The following is a 20,575-nucleotide window of genomic DNA, read 5'->3' as shown; positions in this document are numbered from 1 at the left end:
GAAGGTCGTGCCGCTTCTGCCAGGAGTGTGGAGCCTCTGTCTTCTCTCTGGGTGTCAGCGCTGCTCTGCCCTCTGCCCATCCACTGCATGCAGCTTGGTCGGCGAATGGCGCTGGCCTCGGGGCTGTGGCACGGTCCCCTCACCTTCTCTTCTGGGCTGGCCTCAGCTTTTCTTTCTTTTAAAAAACGATTTTTAAATCCTTACCTGAGGGCATTTTTTTCATTGCTTTTAGAGAGAGGGGAAGGGACAGAAACATCGATGCGAGGAAGAAGCACCGATTGGTTGCTCCCACATCGGGGATCAAACCCACAGCCTTTCGGTTGAGCCACACCGGCCAGGGCTGGTGCAGCCTTTTCCAATTCTCTTCTGTGCCTCTGCCTTGGGTCAGGGTGCAGGTACCAGAAGCACCTTCCAGCTCCAACCAGATCAGCCCTTCACTCCTCTCTCACACACTGGCTCTCACAGATGAGTCTGCTGGGAAGAAAAGGTTCCGCTGCTGCCAGCAGCAAGGTTTGGAAGAGTCCTGGGAGGCAGGTGGAGTCACAAGTGACAGTGTGCCGGTAGCCCTGTGGATGAACGGGTGGCCCATGTTGTCCCGGCGGGGTCCCCTGGTGGGACGTATGTGAAGTAGATGCCCCACTGGCCTGCTCCACTGTAGAACCAGTGGCTTGATAAAGACATCAGAAGCATGCTTATCAAATTTGCAGATGACACACAGTCATTAGGGAGAGCTGGAGTTCTGAGCGACGGAATCGATCCTCCCTGGCTCCTCCACAGCTGGCATGCCCTGCGGGAGCCAGGAGATGCAAGGTGCTGGGCAGCAAGGGACAGGGCCTCCTGAGGTTCAGAACATCAGTTGCACAAAAAACCAGAGTGAGAAGACTTGACTTAGCACTGGTTTGTGCTAAACGACCAGACGTGGGCCTGGGTTGTGTGGAATGCAGCTTGGTGTGCACAGCAGGCCACATCCCCCCTCAGGCGGCGTCCCAAGCCCATGAGCTCTATTGAGAGGGTCATGTCCACTGCCACGCACCACCTTGTAAAAGTTGCCAGACTCCAGCATTGCATGTGAGTAGGAGACTTAAATAGCGTTTCCAGGTGGGGATGGGTCAGTGAAAGCCCCCGAGGCAAAATTAGATCAGCTGGGCTGAAGTTATGAGGAGGTAGATATGGGCTTAACATTTTAAAAAATGAATAAGAAAACTTCCCAAAAGTAAAAAGTTGTGGCCTTGAAGAAACCAACTTCAGAGGTCACGCATTCCCAGCTGCCGGCACGTCACACAGCATTTGGATCCTTCAGACTTGAAGAAATGTGTCGTAGTCCCTGTCCCCACCCTCAGAAGTTCGGAGTCAGGAGGCCTGCGGGTTAGAGCTGCAGACACCTTGCCAAGGGTGACCCCGGGGAACTCCAGGTTGCAGGAGCGTGCGGAGCGGTGGGCACCTGTCCCCAAGTTCTCCCCCATCTGGAAGCCATGGCCTTCCTCGGTCCTAGCACTCATGTCCCGCCTCAGGTCCCACCTCAGGCTGTGGACACATCCTGTGACCCTCCACCGGCACTGTCCCTCCCCCGGGAGAAAGTGTCACCTTCCCTCCCAGAGCCACAGAGCACGCAGCTCCTTCCCCAGCTGTCGAGCCCTGCGCAGCAGCCTGCACCTGCGCGGTGCGGCCCCCCGGGAGCCTCTCCCAGGAGTCGGTCAGGGAGCTTCCCACGTAGGGTGCGCAGCGCCGCTCCGAGTTGTTCCATAATCTTCCAGCGATTTGTCAGCTTCCAGCAAGATGTCAGTCACAGGTTCCGAAGTATGCTTCTCAGTGACAGACATAATTGTACTTAACTTTTTGCGTGGATGTTATCAATCTGTGACAGATACTCTGGGAAATGGGGCATTTTGATTGCAGAAGATCTGTCACATGCATTTAGTCTTCCTTTCAGGGACACCGGGATTCAGTCACAACTTTTGCATGTCGATGTCAGGTTTTGAGAGCACAGATCCTTGCTGACCTCAGAAATTGTTCCGTCATCCCGGTCCCAGGCTGTCATCTGAAAGGTTAATGGCACTTCCTAACGGAGAGGAGAAAGCCAGGCTGCGCTCTAGAATTCAGGCCACGCACGCCTGGGCTCGTCCCCGTCACGCCCATTGTCAGAAGCCCGTGAGCCACTGTGCTCTGTCCTGGCCTCACTGACCCCACCTTCCTGTGACGTGGGGCCGACTCTGCCACTGGATCAACCTGCATGATGAGCCAGTGACGGGATGGAGCCCTCACTCACCAGCTGGAGTCCTGTTGTCCAAGCTGACACCCTGAAACCCTCAGGCCGCCCTCTGTCACTGTTCAGATATAAGATGGTCTTTGTACCGCAGGTGACATCTGTCACCTGCTGTTGTTGCAGGGCTTGAACGAGAGGCCCGGAGTGGCACAGATCAGGGAGGCCGAGTCCCCCTTTCCCGTCGAGGTGACGCTGCCCATCCTGAGTGGCAGGAGGTTTCGCACAGGTGTCATTTGCCTACGAGAAGCCCCGGCTTTCCCCCCTGGTATGTTTCACAGGAGAAGGCCCAGCCCAGAGGGCTGGAGAAAAGCGTATTTTAGGCTGAGAGCTGTCCTCTGCTATCTATAAGGTTCATCATGTCCGAGGGAGGCCGTCTGTGTCCTGCATCGAGGTTAGATCGGAAGGCGAGGCCCAGGGCCGATGCCAATGATTTTTTTTCCTAACAGTAAACAAATAATGACGTGAACCTGTGAGCTCCGCTTTCACGGTAGCAAGCAATGGTTTGGGGGTGGAGGAGCCAGGGGGAGGAGGCACTCTGCACCCCCCCACCCCAGTCCCATTAATGGAGAGCCTGGGAACCTCGGGCGACTGCAGGGCGTGTCCAGGCACAGCTGGGCCTGGCTTCACTCGGAATAATTCGTCTGCCTTTTCTTCACACTAAAACCACACACACTGTTACTTCTTGGTCTCGCTCTGAATATGGACACACATTTTCATGTCCTTCCTCAATGTGACACCTGCTGTAAGACCAAGACCATGATGCGGGCGTTCCCCCCACAGGGGGCACCAGCAGGCATTGTGCGTTTGAGTGCTCCTCACTCCGGGGTGCTCCCTCCCGCGACTCCAGCTGAGGCACCCACAGCCTGGCGTCTCAGAGAAGAGCCCTCCAGGGGGTGGGGCCTGAATGCGGGATTAAAGTCAGTTCCACGTTGGGCTCCGAGGGCTGGGGTGTCACTCAACCCACATCTGAGTCCTTTGCCTGTAAGTCTAAAGCCCCAGGTGTCCTGCCATCCTGTTGGGGTTTCAGATACACACACGTCCTTCTGACACATCTCCCACATCATCTGGCCTCCTCAGCCAGGCGAGTCCCCTCTCGTCCCCTGCGCACGTCATCCTCATTCCAGAAGGGTGTGGCCCTGGCCACCTGCACACCTGGCGCAGCCCTCACTTCTCTCAGAAAGCCTGGCCCCGCTGCTCGCCCCTCCCTCCCCAGCAGCCGCTTACTCAGACGGTGCAGCGTCCCAGGTGCCCTGTGCTGCGTGTCTGTGTGTGGTCTTACGACTGGATTGGCTGTTTGCTGAGGACAGGGGTTCTCATGTTCCTTTTTCTCCCGTGAAGACTGAGAGAAGGCCAGTCACACAGAAAGAACGGCAACGGTGTTACTGCGTCATAGCGCGTCAGAATTTAGCAAGTACTTTGAACTGTGTCATCTCACTTGACACGCACAGTACGCAGCCAGCAAAAAGCGTGGCACCAGAATGGCTGGGACCTTTGAGTCCCAGGTGCCTGGCACATGTTAGGCACTGGGAAGTATTTATTGGATGTATAAAGTGGTCTGATTTAGATACATTATACCTGGTCTTATGTATCTGTCCATCACTCCTTTCGCCTATTCTATCTGTCCATCTGTCCATCCTTATATTGCATTTCCTAGCTGTCAGACACTGTTCCAAGTGCTTTAGAAATAATAACTCATTTAATTCTAGTAACAGCTCTTTGGGTCAAGGACTATTATCACCTCCATTTTAAGAGGAGGAAGCGGAGATCAGGGAGGTTAAATTCCTTTCCCAGGGGCACATGGCTAAGTGTCAGGGCTAGGATTTGAACCCAAGCAGGTGAGCTACCTTTGGATGACAGACCGTCACAGGGTGGTCACTGGGTATGAATCACTTTGCCAGGTTGCTGAGCATGGGGCTGGTGGCCAGGGCAGTCGCTCACAGGCAGCGTCTCCAGGCTCGCACCCAGCAGCCAGGAGATGAGGGCTTTCCCGAGTCCCACGGGCGGGTGGGGGAGCTCATCATCTTCGCTGGGTTCCCCTGGTCGGGAGCCGCTGGAGCTGTCTGCGTTCCCACTCTTCTAGGGAGACCTGCGAATGTTGGCGGGGGTCCAGTCCACCTGAGCTGCAGAGGATGACCGAGGAGAACGTGCAGGCGTGCACGGCGGGGTCCCAGCGCCACGGGCCCTCAGAGGGCTTCCAAGCCCACGATTAAGCAAGGTTACAAGCGGTTTGATTTATTCCGGTGATTAGTGAGTGGTGGAAAGAGACCGACAAAGTGCAGTTACTTGAGTCTCTCAGATGCCCGTGTCACAGAGCGGCGACTGCCTCTGCAACAGGATCAGACTTCGTTTTGGCGTCAGGGTAATTTTGAAGGCGAAATTTCATTAGAATGCAGTTTGGTATTGTTAGATATGAATGATGAGTTTAGGCTGAGCAATACCCTTTTTGATATTAATTTTTAATGTGGCTTCTTGGGAAGTCAGAGCGTCTGTTTAATGAAGAATGGACTATTCGTCAATACAGCTCCCACCTCTGCGCGGCCTTCTGGGCTCTCACCCGCACACCTCGGATGCCGACACGGCGTTGGCTGCTTGTAAATGTGGCATCTTCGCAATGTGTGGGGTTTTGTGAGTGTCTGACTTGGGGGTGGCTCTGGGGGTTGCGTGGGCTCCTTCTGCTGTCATGAGAGCAGGGTGGTAAACGAGGGGGGATCCCCTCTTGCTCGGGGGCCTGAGGCCCGGGGCCCGGGGCCCGGGAGTTCTGTGTGCAGTGGCTTAGCTCCGGGGTCTGGAGAAGGATCTTTTTCAGGATTATGAAAGTAGTTCTCTGGGTGTCAGAACAGATTTATCAGTTCACTTCAGGGTCGGTTTTGTGAGCCAGACCATTTAGAGGAGGATACTTTACCTTTTATCAGAGTGGAAGCTGACAGTCTATTTGCAGGCAGCTCTGTGGAATATTTCACCCGGGTCTCTCAGTGTAAATCCAGCCGCCAAACAGAGTAGAAATGGGGGTTAAACAAGTGATATTTCCCGAGACTCGGCCACCCACCACCAACCCCTCCCCACATGCTGTTCTATTTCAAGGCAGGGTTTCAATTATTAATTTGGATATTTAACAAAATTCTCTGCTTGCAGTAACTTTCCAAAGGCCCTCTGGATTTATTTGGGTCGGGCCTCTGCCTGTGGGGAGGGCAGCGTTGAACTTGAGCAGCAGATGTTTTATTTCCAGTTGAGCAATAATATTAATACGTACTATTATGAGAATAAATACAGTTATCACCACCATCATCATTATTTCAGCTACAATTGTTTGAGCATCGTGTGCCAGGCATCATGTAGACATTTCATGTGCTTGTTTTCCTCTTCCCGACCCGGCGGTGAGGTGCCCCACCGCGTTCTCATCTTAACAGATGGGGAGACGGAGGCTCGGAGAGATGGTGGCTGCCTCACCCAAGGGCAGAGCGCTGGGAGGTAGAGGGGCCGGATCGGAGCCCACGTCCCACCTCCGCATCTTCCCCGCCGTCAGGGAGCCTCAAGGCTTCCTGAATGTGGGGACTCTGCCTCAGTGCGTGCCGCTCCCAGGGGGCGCACCAAACGTGGGCGCGAACTACTGCAGACTGTGGCCCGCATTTCACCTGTCAGTCATCGCTTTACTTCGTGGAACAAGTCGTCTTCCCCAGACTTCGGGGGTGGGCAAGGAGGAGAATGTTGCCTCGGGTTCCTTGTCAGGGTCTGTCGCTTTGGGTCTGGACGCTCACCGCCTGCCCCGAGTGCTCACGCACGCGGCCTTTTGTGAATCTGAGTTTAGCAGCCTCCCTCCTCTCGGATTTAGGAAAAGGATATTTTAGTAGGCTGGAAGAAGATGAAAAGCCGGCTGTGCCCATATGTTCCTTGTTTTTAAAAGTAGGGTCAGTGGGGTTTAGAGTCTCTTTAAATATTTCAGTTTATAAGGTTAGGCCGGCTCATCTGGAATGGAAGTGCGGTGCCCGCGGCCCCAGCCTCGGCTTTTCCTTCATTCCTTTTATATGGAAGGTAGGCGTGTTGCCGTTGCTGAGTTCAAGTGTAATAAAACCTAACTGTGGTGAGTAAATACCATGATTTGGAGTGTTGCTGCAGCTGTGAAAGTTAGTTTCCCTTTCTTTTTCTTTTAAGTAATCAGCGTCTTAAGAAATAGCATATTGGTACAAGGGTGGTAATTTAAGCAACCAAAAACTCCCAAGCTTTAATGGAGCACAGTCCTCGGCATTTTTCTGAGGAAGCGTTTTCCTTTACTCAGGCAGATCTCTCCGGGTTGGTAGTAAACATCCACCCTGAAATTTGAATAGTCGGAATTCAACACGAGTGTGCATTTTTAGTTAAGACACAGCAACCATTTGCCCCCACTTTCTCCTGAATTGTGAATGGGAAATGATGTGGTTGTTTTTTGGTTTGGTTTTGTTTGGTCCCAAAATATTTGTAGAAGCCCAGTCTCACGACTCCAGTGGGGGACCCTGGGAAGTGACTTGATGCCCAGCGCGTGGGACAGGGCAGAGCTGGGCCCGGTCTGGCCTCGTGACACCGTGCACCTGGCATTTGCACTTGCAGCTGTGAGGCGAGACCAGGGCATTTTTGCTGCCCTTGGTCACCAAGGTGAGCAAGCTGCTGCCCTGGGCTCCCGGGGGAGGAGTGGCTGTGGTCACCGCCCTTGACCCTGACTATTCTCCTGGGCCCTGCCCTTCTCTCACATAGAGTAAGTGGGAACTGTGTGCCCACTGGCATTTTCTGTCACGTTCTGTTCACTCTTCATACCTCTTCGAGTCTGAGTTTCAGGCGTAATTTGTCACTTTGGAGGAGGGAGTCATTAATAACCATTATTTAGAACTGTCGAGGCTTCCTCTCTGGGTGTGAGTGTCGGAGTTAAGCATCCAAAAAATTGACCTTCTTGGTGGCAAACAGGACCTCTGTAGGGACAGATCAGGACCGCTCCCCTCTCCCCCCACCGGCCTTCCTTACTCGTTACTCCAAGTCTGTCTTCAATCACCGCGAGGAGCCATGGGCTGGCTGCAGCCCGTCCTCCTGGAGCTCGTTAGCATTATTACCAAAGACCGTGTTGTAAACTGTTGATTTTTTTAACTGCTTGGAAAAAATTTCTCCTTAACTGTTTCATTTTAATGTACGTTAAAAAAAAAAGAAAAGAAAAAGATTTTTTTTTCTTGTCAAACATTTGAGACAGAATAGTTCCGAAACCCTGAGTCCAGTGTCCGCTGGGAGCAGGCTCTGAGCCACTGTCCTAAAGGAAGCTGGAGTCCTGTCCCCACCCCCGGGCTGGCGGTGGGCACAGAGGAAGAACCCCCGAACCTTCTGACGGTGGCTAAGAAAAAGAGTCGGCATTCAGTGTATATGCTCATGTAGGTTGTTACTCTTTAACATTAAAATTCCACCAAAGCACTAATAATTACTGTTAATATCTTTCTGTGGAAACTTACAGCAAAGGAGCAATAGTAGGAACAGTGTTTAAGGGAGAGCTGCCGGCATGATAAGAATGCAAATAAGCGTTATTAGCCTAATGATTTTGTCGTCGCCACGGCTGTGCGGCGGCGGTGTTGTGAATATGTCATCCGGCACCCGTGAATTTGGAAAGTGTGTCAAAACACAACTTCAATTAGTTTGCTCTAATTATGGCTCTGGAGAGTTTGTAACTACATCACTCCTCATTAAAAGAGATTTTCTTATATGGATTAATGTAATATACAAAGGAAAAGTTCTGAAGTTCCTGACGCCATTTGCTCCTGCAAGGAGCCGGGCGTGGAGCGCGGCTGACGGATGCTGGGTCTCGCTCTGCCAGCCCGGCGCAGGCAGGGGGCCGAGCCGGGGGCTGCGTGGGCCACTCTGTCCTTCTGTCCAGGGATCAGCCTCCTGCTGAAAGTAGCCGTTGCAAATGGAGCGTCGACAATTTTCACAACAGGGTAATTGAACCCATCTCAAGCTTTTGAGAGAAAATTGCTAATCTGAAGCTATCGGGATGTCCCTCATTCTTAGCACCTCAGTGACGTCGGGGAGCAGAAAGGTCTTTAGGCCCACCACGGCCAAGCGCAGCGTGCACAGTCAGCCCCCGGTCCTTGGGGGAGATTGCGAGGGAAAACATGTTCCTTTTGGTCGCTCAGAATCGCATGGCGTGAGTGAGATGCCAGTAAAACTCTTCGTACAGTGAGAAAGAGGGCTGTAAGGAAATCTTATCTCTTGTCCAAACTGTTACGTAGTTATAAATGCTACTGTTGAGCTGTTACCATTTGGAAAGAAGAAAAATAAATTCACATTTTCTCGTCCTGTTACTGGCATTTCTCTCCCCTTGGACACCAGCTGAGCTCCCTCCCGTCCGCGCCTTGTCTCAGGGTGGCTGCGTGTGTCCCTGAGCCTGCTGCCTCCCACCTGCCCACAGCGTCATCATGACTTACCCCCACCCTGCCCCGGGGGGCTCAGTGGTGCATTTTGAGCCGGAGAGTTACATTTTAGGGTGCTGGTTGAGCAGGCCTGGGTTTGGTTGCCTGTCCCTGCCATTTGTCTGCACAAGGCCGAAGATCCAAAATACAGCTTTGGCTGTGTTTTTGCTGATCTTGAAGTGTTCTCCTTGTCATTATTTTTGGTGAGCACAAGGGTGCGTGTGTGTGAGTGATGAGTAACCTGGCCAGCTGTATACCTCACCGTCACTGTTACCTCGAGCAACATGTATCCCTCTGCTGAGCCCCGGTTCCCCTTCTGTAAAGCGCGGGTGAGAAGCCCTCCTTTGCAGGATTGTTGTGAGAGCCGAGTGGGGGGGCGTGTGGAAGTGCCACGCCAGGCACTCAGCGGGCGCCCGTGTACATGCTGTCTGTCCAGAGCTCATGTCAGAGCAGCGCATGCCCCAGACCTTTCTGTTACCGCCCCCCCCTCCGTGGGCTCCTTTCCGCCCCAGCGGTAGCTTCAGTCCCCCACGCACCGCTCGGAGGGCCTGTGGGCGCCGGCGCTTCTCCCTGCAGAGTGGGGACAAGAATCGCTGCACTCACAGGTGAGCAGCTGGCAAGGGGTTAAGGTAGTAATTGTGTACGTCTTCCAGGCTTTCTCCCAGTTCTGCAATAATTTGATGAAGAACTACACCCTAATTAAATATTCAAATTAGGAATAAGTGTCAATATGGCTTCCCATTTCCTGGAATGATGATTTATTGTATTCAGAACTCTGGCGGCTCACTGTAATCTAACCCAAACCGTTGTTCTTGATTATTTCTGCACCGCACTTGCCATGTTTTCGTTTTAAGATTTAAACTAGTAATTGATTTGCCATATGCCGCTGCGCTGCACACACTTTAAAGCTCTGCGTTTAGGAACTTGGGGAGTTTGGAACTGTGATTTCCTCAGTCGTCCAGCGCAGAGTGGTTCGTTTGGGGGGTGCGTGTGTCTGTGTTGCCCATGAGGAAAACTCATTATACAGTCAGGTTGGCAGGTTGAACTTATATTGATCGTGGCAAATGAGTTGCCTGAATGGAAAATGAGCGAGTCTGCATTTATACTTACTTCGAGCCTGCCTCGTCTGGGCAGAGCACCATGGCATCTCGGAAAAAGCCCACACCCAAATCCTAGCTCAGCTCGTTTCCTTAGCTTTGCGGCCTTGGGCACGCACATTTCTTAACCTCTCTGAGACCCCTTCCTACCGCCCCCCCCCGCCCCCCCCCCCCCCCCCCCCCCCCCGGTCTGTAGAATAAAGCTTATTTTGCTGGCTGGTGAAGGTGGGAGGTGAGCGTGAGGCATGAGGAATAGTGTGAGTGCCCAGGAAGTGGGAACTGTTGTGGTCATGGGTGGCTGTGGGAGCAGAGCCCTCAGCGCCCCTCCTCCCAGAAAGCACCCCCCGGCCACCGTCGGAGGGCAGAAGTCACCTCTCCTTTCTGACTCCGGGAGCCCCTGTTGCCCGTATCGTACGTTGTGGAGGCTCTTACGTCTGTCTTGACTTGTGAGTTACTGTTTCGTTGCTCAGGGCTTTGCTCCCCCACTGCACTCTTTCCTCCGGGCAGGTGGGACCGCGGCCCCCTTGTCTCTGGACACGTCACAGGGCCAGTGGAGCGTCCGGTGTGTGCGGTCCGTTCTCCACAGACGCGTGTTGTCTCCTTTGGTTTATCGCCGCTGCGCTAAGAGTAAAGCATGTGGCCGTACAGTCCTTTGTGGCACATCTCCCTACAGTTTGAGCTTTTTACTTTATAATGTTTATGTTTCAACTTAACCTTTCTAAAGGGGGAAAGATAGGCGTGTCATTTGGTTTTGGTTTTGATTTTTATGTTCTTCTGGGGTTTTTGTTTACATGTTTTATTCTTAGAGAAGTTTTAGGAGCACATCAAAATTGAGAGGAAGAAGGTACAGAGATTTCGCGTGTACCCCGGGCCCCGTTAATCAACCTTAATCACGAGAATGGTACTTTTTTCGGGTTTGTTTTTAAATCTGCACTGACACATCATCATCACCCGAAGTCCGCAGCTCACCTCTGGGTCCATGCCCGCTGTCGTACGTCCTGTGGGTTTAGACAGATGTCCAACGGTGTGCGTCCGTCGTTACAGTATCACGAAGAGTATTCTCCCGGCCCCCCAACTTTCTGTGTTCTGCCTGTGCACCCTCTTCCTCACCGCCCTCGGGCAGCCACTGAACTTTTTACTGTCTCTGTAGTTTTGCCTTTTCCAGAATGTCATGTAGTTGAAATCATAGTCTGTAGCCTTTCAGTTGGCGCCTTCCCCCTACTACGAATACATTCATCATTCGGCTTTTTAAAACCACCTCAGTGCCAGCCACAGTGCTGGGCATACAGTCGGGGCTCCATGAGAAACTGGTGGACTGAGCCAGTCACAGGCTCCCATTACAGCAGCCTTGCATGCCTGTTGGCAGGTGCCACGGTCTGCCTCCCCTTGAAGGGCCTCGTTCCATGGGGTAAATTAAGTTTCGGGACTGGGCTTAGAAAGTGTGTGAGCTAATGAATGTCATTGTAGAGGAAATAGGTATGTTTTAAGTCTTACAAAATCTCACTTGATTTTGCTGGTCTGGATTACAAAACAAACAAACAAAAAGCTCATCACACCCTGAGAAATGATGGCAAACTTTGCACATGGAGATTTCTGTCTGAGGTCGGCTCCAAAATCAAAGAGAAAAGAAAAATTGCCACACCTAAAAATATCTGAGGGCCCGGAGTCATTACAATCACTGAGTTTCTGTTTTAGTAGAACCGAGTTATGAGACGAAAATGGCAAAATTTTCTCCCATCTCCAGGTCTTCAGAGATCTGAGTCCTAACTCAGAGCCTCGGTGGGGAAGTGCAGGCGCCAGGAGCGGGAATCCTGGCTGTGAAGTCTTAGTGGAGGGTGCTAGTCAGGCCCTTCCAGCGGAAAATGATTCATTGTAATTACCTTCCAGGGTGCTCCAATACCTGAGCATATGGTCCTTGAGAAATAAGCTTCCCTAAACTGTCAGCGAGTGCGGGCGATGGTCAGGGACCTCGTCCTGACACCGCTGACCAGCCTCGGAGAGCTGAGGCTGGAGAAGGTGCTTATTAAAATGCCAGCAGGTGTAGCAGAGGCCCCTGGCCCGTGACTCCCTCACCTTGCTTGTGCCAGGTGTTTTATAAGAGCCTTTTTCTTCATTAAATAGCACTCATTAAGCACGTCCTTACACCTGGCACAGAAGCTGTGTGTCACAGATGACTTCTTCCCAGTGGTGTTTTGCAGGAATGAAGTGGAATTTCATTTAGCCATTTGCTGTGCTCTTTCTCCCCCTGACCACCTAACTCAGTCATCGTGGCTTTTGCATCTTGCTGCCCCCAGCCCCGTTCTGTGACTTTCCTTTGCACATCACCACTGGCCCTTGTCCACCAGCAGACACGTTTATCTGGAAAACAAGACGTCCCTTTCGCACCAAGAGCTGGACGCTTTCCTGTACCAGCTCTCTGACGCCCCCCGCAACTTGGAGACTTCTCATCCTGGTGTTGCCGTGTTCTCTTTTTCCTGATAAACAGAAAAATAAGTTCTCATTGAAAGAAGATGAACACATACAGCAACGTGAAAAAGCAGGGGTGGGAAATTCACACGGTCGTCTCAGACACGTCTGCTGGTCACACTGTGAGCCCCACTCCTAGTCCCACCCCACCTTCAGCACGGGGCACCACTGCGGGGTGCCTGAGCCTTCGGTCCTTTTTCGTGCTGTGGCCTGTATGTTTATGTGTAACCACGGACACGTATTGTTTGTGTGGTATTTAAATCCCGTATGTCATTCTGCAACCTGGTTGGGGGTTGGGGTTTTTTTTTTCTTTCTTGACCTGACAGCTGTTCCTTGAGACTTGGCCGTGTTGATATAAAAACGTCTGGCTCATTCTTTCTCCCTGCTCTGCCCTAGCTTAGTATTATACGGACATTTCGCCCATCCATTGCTCTGAATAAACACCGGCCAAGGATCCAGTTCCTGCCTCTTCTGCCCACGTCACTCTCCCCGCACGGCCTGCGTCCCGAGTTCCTCACCCAGAATCACGTCACAAGCCCCGTCCTTCAGTCCCACCCAGAAAACCTACAAACATCATTACATGTTTGCCAGATATTCTGAGTCAGACATACCGTTATTGCCAGGTTCTGAGGAGAGCATCATGCTCCAGAGCTGAGGTTTGTAATTTTCCCCATCGGGGTACAGATCCAAGCTGTGCCCCTCAGGCAAGCTGCTGACCCTCTCTGAGACCACCTGTCAGAGGAGGTGGTCTCAGCGCCCCCCGGCAGGATCCAGGTGGGGAGTGCATGCTGTGTGTGAAGGGTAAACCTTGCCAAAACGTCAGCTAAGGATATTTTGTCGTTACTTCCTCAGGCTAGATTCCAGAGGGAAAGAGTAAGTGCCGGTCCTTTGGTCCCGTCCCCTCCTCATTCTGAAGTCTTAGTTCTGAATCATCTGGAGCCTGTTAAACGTATTTCCTTCAGAGAAAAGGACACACGTGATCTTTTTTGTTGTCGTCTGCACATATGAAAGACAACGGGGAGGAATAAAACCTTTCTGACTCACGACTTCCTTTCCCGTCCCCTCCCGTTCTGTGCTTCCGGACCCGTCTCACTGTGGGGCTCTCCTCCTCGCCTCTCTGCAGTACCGTGCACCCTGCTGCCTTCTCTCCTTAGGGTTTTTAGAACAATTTTTTAGATCAGGAAAGTATTTACTAAAGTACGATAGACTGCACATGTTTAAAGTACAGTTCGATAAGCTCGTAGAGTTTGTGCTTTTCCGTGTCCTAGTTAAGAAATCTTTGCCAAGCCTAAGGTCACAAAGATTATCTCCTGTGTTTCCTTCTGGAAAACGTCATGCTATACCTGTTAAATCAAAAAGCATTTAAATAAAGAGTATCAGACCCTAAGCCTTCTGGACTTCATAATTTACTCCTCTCCTCTTCCTTTTTCTAAAATAGCCCCATGAGTCTCCCGGGTTCTTTTTTCTGTATGTGTGTGTGTATATGGTGGGAGGTGAGCATCAAAAAGATGAGTGAGTTGTCTTGGCACCTTTGTTGAAATTCCATTGATCGTTTCTGTGAGGCTGTGTATCTGGAGTCTCCGTCCTGTTCCGTCGATCCCATGCGTCTCCCCTCCTGCCAGTGCCACGCCGTGTTGATTACTGTAACTTTACACTAAGTCCTGAGGTCAAGATTGGTTTCCCTGTGAGTCACTTTTTGATTTTGCTTGGAATGCTGAAAGCCCTATCAGCTTCTGTATTTAGTTTTATTTTTAATTAGGGAAGTTTTAAACTTTCTTTATTGTTACTTATCTTCATTGTTCTGACATCTTTCTAATACCTAGAATATTTAGGTTGGTCTTTTTTCTCCATACTCTTGGTCATTGTTATCATTTCTGTGTTCTTTGCATTCTGGAAAATCTTTGGGGGCTTATCTACTATGTCACTGAGTCAGTTTTTTAGAATTTTATTTCTATGTTCTCTCTAATGCAGACAGCTTGTTCTGCATCCTGCAGTAAATATTTATTTGCCCCAGAGGCAGTGTTCTTTTCATCTCGCCACGTGACATTTTTTACACGCCTTCATGAGGATATGAATTTCTAGACGGGGTATTGGCCAAAAGGTGGGCCGTGTGAGTTACCCTTCCACTCCCCTCACCTCCCTGGGTAGGTGATCTTCGGAATCTTTGTTACCTTCCTCTGATCTCGTTAGTTTTTGCAGAACCTCGGTGACAAGAGGCTGCTGGAGCCGTCACTGGCCATACAAACCATAGGGACCTGGTTTCTTGTGAGGGCATGTGTCACTTCCTCCTCCTCATTTGAATTTTTTCAATCTTTTAAATATTTTCAACTATTGATTTTTTTTTTTTTTTATACCTGTGAGGGTAAGTAAACCAATGTAATTCTTCATTACTCGCTGTTTAAACAGCGAGTCCGCCATTCATGCTCACTTTGTCTCGTAAACACGGGTGTGCCCTCTAAGGGGACCCATCGCTGCCAGTAAGAAAAGGGAGCCCCCGGCTGCTCAGGGAACCGAGGTGGCTGGGTCCCAGGAACATCATGACCAGAGTCAGGGCCACGTCTGTGCTAGAGGGCGTGTCTGACTAGTCTCCTGCTGCCCTGTGCTTTTTCAGCCGGGATGAATTTAAACGAAAAGTATCAAACCCTGGGCCTCCGAACTTAATGGTTTCGCCCCTTCCCTTTCCTCTTCTCTAGAGTGGCCCCACGAATCTCTTGGGTCATTTGATATTTTTATTCCCTCTCTGGTCCTTTTTCCTTTCTGTATGGGGACAAACATTTTATAGCTCTGCCGTTCGTCCTTGCATGGGTTCAGGCAAATGGACGGAAGGTCAAAGCAAAACCCTCAAATGTCTTAGAACTTCCAACTCAGTCTTTCGCAGAGTTACATTTAACACACTGTCCGAGAACGATGGCCTTCAAACTCTTCGGGCTAGGACATTGTATTCTCAGAACTCAAGGATTCCAAGGAGTTTTTGTTTGTGTGGGTTATGTTTATCTACATTTACCTTATTAGAAATCTTAAAAAAATGGAAAACACCAGAATACACAAGCAGACATCAGAGAAATGTGTCCCCCTAGATTCTGGAAAATTCTTCCATCTGCCTGTAAGAGGATGAAAATGAAAAGGGCAAGTGACGTCTTTGTGTTATTATGAAAATAGTTGTGGCCTTATGGTCTCCCTGCAAGAGACTTCGGAGCCCTCAGGGGTCCCTGGGACACACACACAACCCCCTGCCCCGGGAGGTGGTTTAGTGGAGCCGCCAGCCCCGAGAGACTGAGTGGGAGTTGTAATCTCAGGTCACATAGTTTGTTTGGGGTGTGTGTGTGTGTGTGTGTGTGTGTGTGTGTGTGTAGGAGGTGGCAGATCAAAGTGACACCGGTCTCTAACTGCGACTGTGCCTCGACGCCCCCCCTGACAGCTGGAGAGGCGGCAGGCTTCGCCGGCGCCCTGGCAGTGCTGTCTTCGTTACATGTGGCCACTGGGTCCGGAAGATTAATGGTCACGTTTTGAAAATTCACACAGACCTGGAATCAGCACGAGAAAATACAGATTTAAATTAACAAGGAAAAAGCAGAATCCCATCAAAGGAAATAAATCGTGCTGGCAACTATTGTCACATAATAAAATGGATTCCGTAACTGAAGGGCTTTTATATGGAGCTGTCTGCGGTGTAGTGGCCATGTTAATTGAATCAGGTGCCCAGACTGACTTGGAGGAAAAAATGAAATTCCCCTCAGCATCTGTTTAGCCGGAGCCATTGTTGGCAGCTTGTGGGATTTGCTACAGGACCGCCCGTCCCTCCTGCGGAGAGAGGTGATCGTTCAGCGGGGTGCGCCCTGTCTCCTCTGGGCAGCTCTGTGGGTGGGGGACAGAGGGGACAGCTCAGTCAAGTGCCCCAAGCATCTAGGGGCTGCTGTGGTTAGAATTCTCCAGTTACCCAACAGATTTCGGAATAACAATTCATCATTTGAGTCAAGTGGCAGAAATGGTTGGCCCCTGGTGGCCTGTCCCTTATTCCATTGGTCCAGGACCTGCTGGGGGTGGTGCCAGGAGGTCTGCATCTCTAGGTGACATGCTGGATGAAGCCAGCCTGCTGGCGGCTTCCCTTTCTCTCTCCTGTTGTACCACCCAGCGTCATGAACGGGGTGTCCTTTCATCTGAGCAGACGGTCACGTTCCGGGAAAGGGGCTAAGGAGTATTGGGTTAACAGTCGCAATTCCCGGTGTAAAAATAAGGGTTTTACAATGTATCTTCTCTCATTAGACGCTCTGGTGAGAGGCCTGGGTTCTGCCATTATCGTCTGCTACAATATTCTAAATGAGTGTAAAATATCTTCCCAGACAGTTGTACTGTGATCTTTAACCAGTCCCCAATTATTTGATACTTCATTTTATTCCAGTTTTTGGTTTTATAAGCAATGCCATGATGAATATATTTACTGTTTATGTAAAAATATCCATGAATCAAAAATAATTGCATTTTCCAAACCGTTAACCAGCCCAGTTCCAGTGGCGAGAAGGAGATAAGTGTGAAGCCTTCCTGAAGTTCCCCGAGAATATCTCTGATTAGAAGAATCATATTTGTTCATTCACTTAACAAGCGTTAGGTGACATTATAGGGTCTCCCTAATATTCTTGGAGGTGCCCGTAGGGTGGAGGGCACTGTTCCAGGCCCTGGGGATGTGGAAAGAGAAAGAAGATGGCAGACCATGCCCTGGAGACTCGTAGACAAATGAGACAGGCCTCTAGACTGTAAAGGCTCTGCAGGAAGGAGAGAGAGCTGTGAGACAGTGACCAGGCTGGGCACTTCCTGGGTGGGGGGGGGCCTGGCTGAAGACGGGGAGCCAGCTTCTGGGAGCTGGGGGAAGAGCGTTTCAGGCAGCAGGAACGGCAAGTGCAAAGGCCCTGGGGCAGGGATGAGAGTGAGGAAGACCAAAACACAGCCAGTAAGGTTGGAGGGTGTGCGCGCATGAGCCAAACGGGGAGAGCTGGGCAGTGACAGGAAGCAGAGTCTGGAGAGTCCGGCTGGTGTGTGAAACGGCAGAGACCAGGGTGTGGGTGTGGATTCGATTGCCCAAGGCAAGCGTGTGGATGGAGTGAAACGGGAACTAAACCAGAACCCTTGAAAAGAGCAACCTCTAAAAGGTTGGAGGAGGAGCCAGAAAGGACCATCGCACGGAAGAAAGAGAACTGGGCCAAGGGAGGCAGGCTGCAGGGTGTGGTCCACCCGGCAAAATCTGATGGCCAGGAAGCTCAGACCACACTGGGCCTGGGGCAGCGAAGCAGCCAGGCACCTGGACTGCTCTGTGCATACTTCTTTAAGTCCCACGTGCCATCAGATTACCCCCAGTTTTCACTCGTCTTAGAGGGTTGCAGCAGGTCGTTTTGGCAGGAATTGTCATGGTCCGGACACAGTAGGTGCTGAATAACTGTTTTCAGGGTCATGGTAATCTCCGTCATAACTTGCCGCTCCATTCCCATCACTCAGGGGATCTCAATCTTTTTTCTCACTGTCCCACAGGCCCGCAAGCTTTTTAAATTGCGAATCGGATCTTGTCACATCCCTGCGTACAAATCCTTCTGGATAAAGTCAGAAGTTGTGCAGGGTCCTGCGTGCTGTGGCCCTGTAGCCCTCTCCTGCCTGGTCCCATAGCCTCTCCCCAGCCTTCAGGCTCTAGCCATCCCAGCCTCCTTCCAGGGCTTCCCTCCACCACCCAGCAGCCACTCAGGGGGCCTGGAAGGCACTCTGCCCCTCCCTGCCTGCCGCACCCCTCCCCCTGCCCATCCTCACTGCCCACCATGGTCCTGTCCTGGGTCCGGGGAAGCCCTGCACAGCGCAGTAGTTCGTGTTTCTGCTTTCCACATGTGATTGCATCTGTGAGCAGCTGTCCTGTGACCTTGTGGGCGTTTTCATGCCCCCTGCTGCAGGGTGAGCTCTGCAAAAGCAGGGCTCTGCCTGTCCGGCCACTGCTGAGCTCCCCCTCCCCCCATCTCTGTTGATGAGTGTCCAGGCACTTGCTAGGCCACCACGTGGCCGGGCTGCCCTTCTCTCCTGTGAGTCCTACTTGGCCCCACCTCCTCCATGAGCCTCCCTGAATGCACCTTTTCAGAGCTTTCAAAGATTGGAAATCTTGGGGCGTGGCAGCCCTGAAGCACAGTTCATCCCCGAAATGCTGGAAATCCCCTCGTTGGTACAGTGGGTGCAGTTACAGCGCCTACCCCGGCCAGCGGCACAGCGGTGCGGCCAGCCAGTCCCACGGCGCCCCATGCTCACAAGGGCCCCACGCTGGCTTAATGCTCTGCTGTCACCATCTTGAAATTCTTAACAGTATTTGAACGCGAGCCCCACATTTTTATTTTGCATTGAGCCCTGTACGCCGGGTAGCTGGCCCTGTATCTGCCTTGGAGGCAGTGTGAGGAGCCGTAGGAGAACTCGTGAGACCCGCGTACCCCAGGGCCTGGCACATGGCAGGCACTCTCTGCAGGGTCACCTGTCATCATTTTAGCTCTGCTCAACCACAGCCACAGTCAATAATTCATTCTCATGTTTGCTCAGCTTCATTGACTAAGTGCTGTGGTCAGAGGCATCGATCAACTGCTTACAGCCCTTCCGCAGCTGCTCCTCGCCCTCTCAGGTTTCCCGAACCTGGCCCGTCTTCAGAGTCGCTGCTGGAGCTTGTTAAAAATAGATTTCTGGACTGCACCCCAGGCCCTCTGAACCGGACTCCCCCGGGTCAGGGCTGTGAATCTGTATTGTTAGCAAGTTCCCAGGCAACTCTAATGCCTTCTTCATCCCGGCCCTGATGGGGGCGGGGTGGACTTGGGAACCTTCAGCTTGGTGTCAGAACCAAGACCTCTTTCCCCTCTGGTCCTGGCCTGTCTTTCCAGTTTCATGTCCCAAGTGTGCCCTGCCCCTGCCCCTGCGTGTCGGCTTCCCCTGACCTCCCAGCGAGCCCCTTTTACTCTTGTAACACCTTGTCCCCCTCTGAGAACAGGACAAAGCTTTGTCCCCTTTGTCCAAATGTGTTGTTCCTTCCTTTCACGCTCACTCAGCACCCAGTCTTTATTCTCCTCTGAGCATGTCGTGCTGCAGGGTGATTGTCCCTGCACCTCTATCCCCTGTGGCCTGAGAGCCCCTTCAGGGAGCTCACCCCGTGCCCTTAGTTAGCATCATGCGCATTCACTTCACGTGCGGCCCGCATCCACATGGTTCTGTCTGCTGCTTCCTTACAGCCTGGGGGCCACACAGTCGGTGCTCTGTGAAGGCTCCCAGCCTGGTGAGCTGGGCTGGCTGGGGGCACAGCCATCGGTGCTCACTCCGCAGACCAAATGCCCTCAGCACCCTCGAAGTCCCGGGAGGCTCTTGCTGGCTCCCAGCTCTGCAGGAACAGGCCCTGACTGGAGAGCCTTTCCTCCCAGGGGTCCCCATGCACAAGAGTCATTCCAGCTGTCACCCACATGTCCGCAGAGAAGGCAACATGTGAGACGTAAAGCTTTCTTCATGTAGTGAGTGCTTCCTCCCTTTTGGAAACAACGGAGTGTGGCCAGAGCTCGGGGTGCAGAGCTATTTCAAACCAACCCCCAGTCATGCCAGGAAGAGGTATTTTTGTTGTTGTTTCCCGCCCCCCGCCCAGACCTGTGGTTTTAAGTATTTCTCCTATTATTCTGATCTTGCTTTTCCGCATTTGCTAACGGCAGCTGACAGCCACACCAGATAGATCATTTGGTTTGACCGAGTGCTGCCTTACGTTCCGTGTGCGCCTTGGCTTTAATGCCAACACCTGTGCCAGAGAAGACACGCTGGTCAATCAGAGGTGCTTTCCAGAGCACCTACTGTGTGCTCCCACCAGAGGGGGAGTACGCAGACAAGCATTTTAGAGGAGTGTGCCCTTCCCATTCTCAGCGGTCGTTCGGTTTCTGGACTCACGTGGTAGTCATACCCACTCCGCTCACAAAGTGCTTCCTGTGCTGTTATCCCCAGCGGCCCTGCAGGGAAGGTATGGAAGCCGATGGACGGATAATGGAACCAGTACGGCAGAACCAGTCAAGGCTCATGTGCAAAGCCCGAGTGTGCTGGCGCCTCTGGTATATTTTGCCTGATGGGCAGAGATCTGGACTAAGTTGTCCACCTCTTTGAAGCACCTTGGGTGTGCTACAGGCTGGGGAAGCCCTTCCCAGTGTGGACAAAGGTGGCTGCCGAGGTCTGGACACTTCTGAACCCCTTGGAGGGACTCGGGCTGGCGGAGAAGTGCTGCTCGCCGGGGCGCCCACTCCTGCTCACACTGCAGTGGGCTGCCAGGACACTGGGGCTTTCGGGGCCTTGGGGTGTTGCTT

General features: G+C 52.0%; 1 protein-coding gene across 3 annotated transcripts in view; it reads left to right on the top strand.

The window, feature by feature from the left end:
• The window catches only part of MVB12B (multivesicular body subunit 12B), a 152,447-nt gene that overhangs the window by 60,872 nt on the left and 71,000 nt on the right, over positions 1-20,575 (top strand). The window lies entirely within an intron of this gene.

This window comes from Desmodus rotundus, chromosome 1, assembly GCF_022682495.2.
Source record: "Desmodus rotundus isolate HL8 chromosome 1, HLdesRot8A.1, whole genome shotgun sequence".
Classification (NCBI taxonomy): Eukaryota; Metazoa; Chordata; class Mammalia; order Chiroptera; family Phyllostomidae; genus Desmodus; species Desmodus rotundus.
This window is presented reverse-complemented; position numbering and strand designations above follow the sequence as displayed.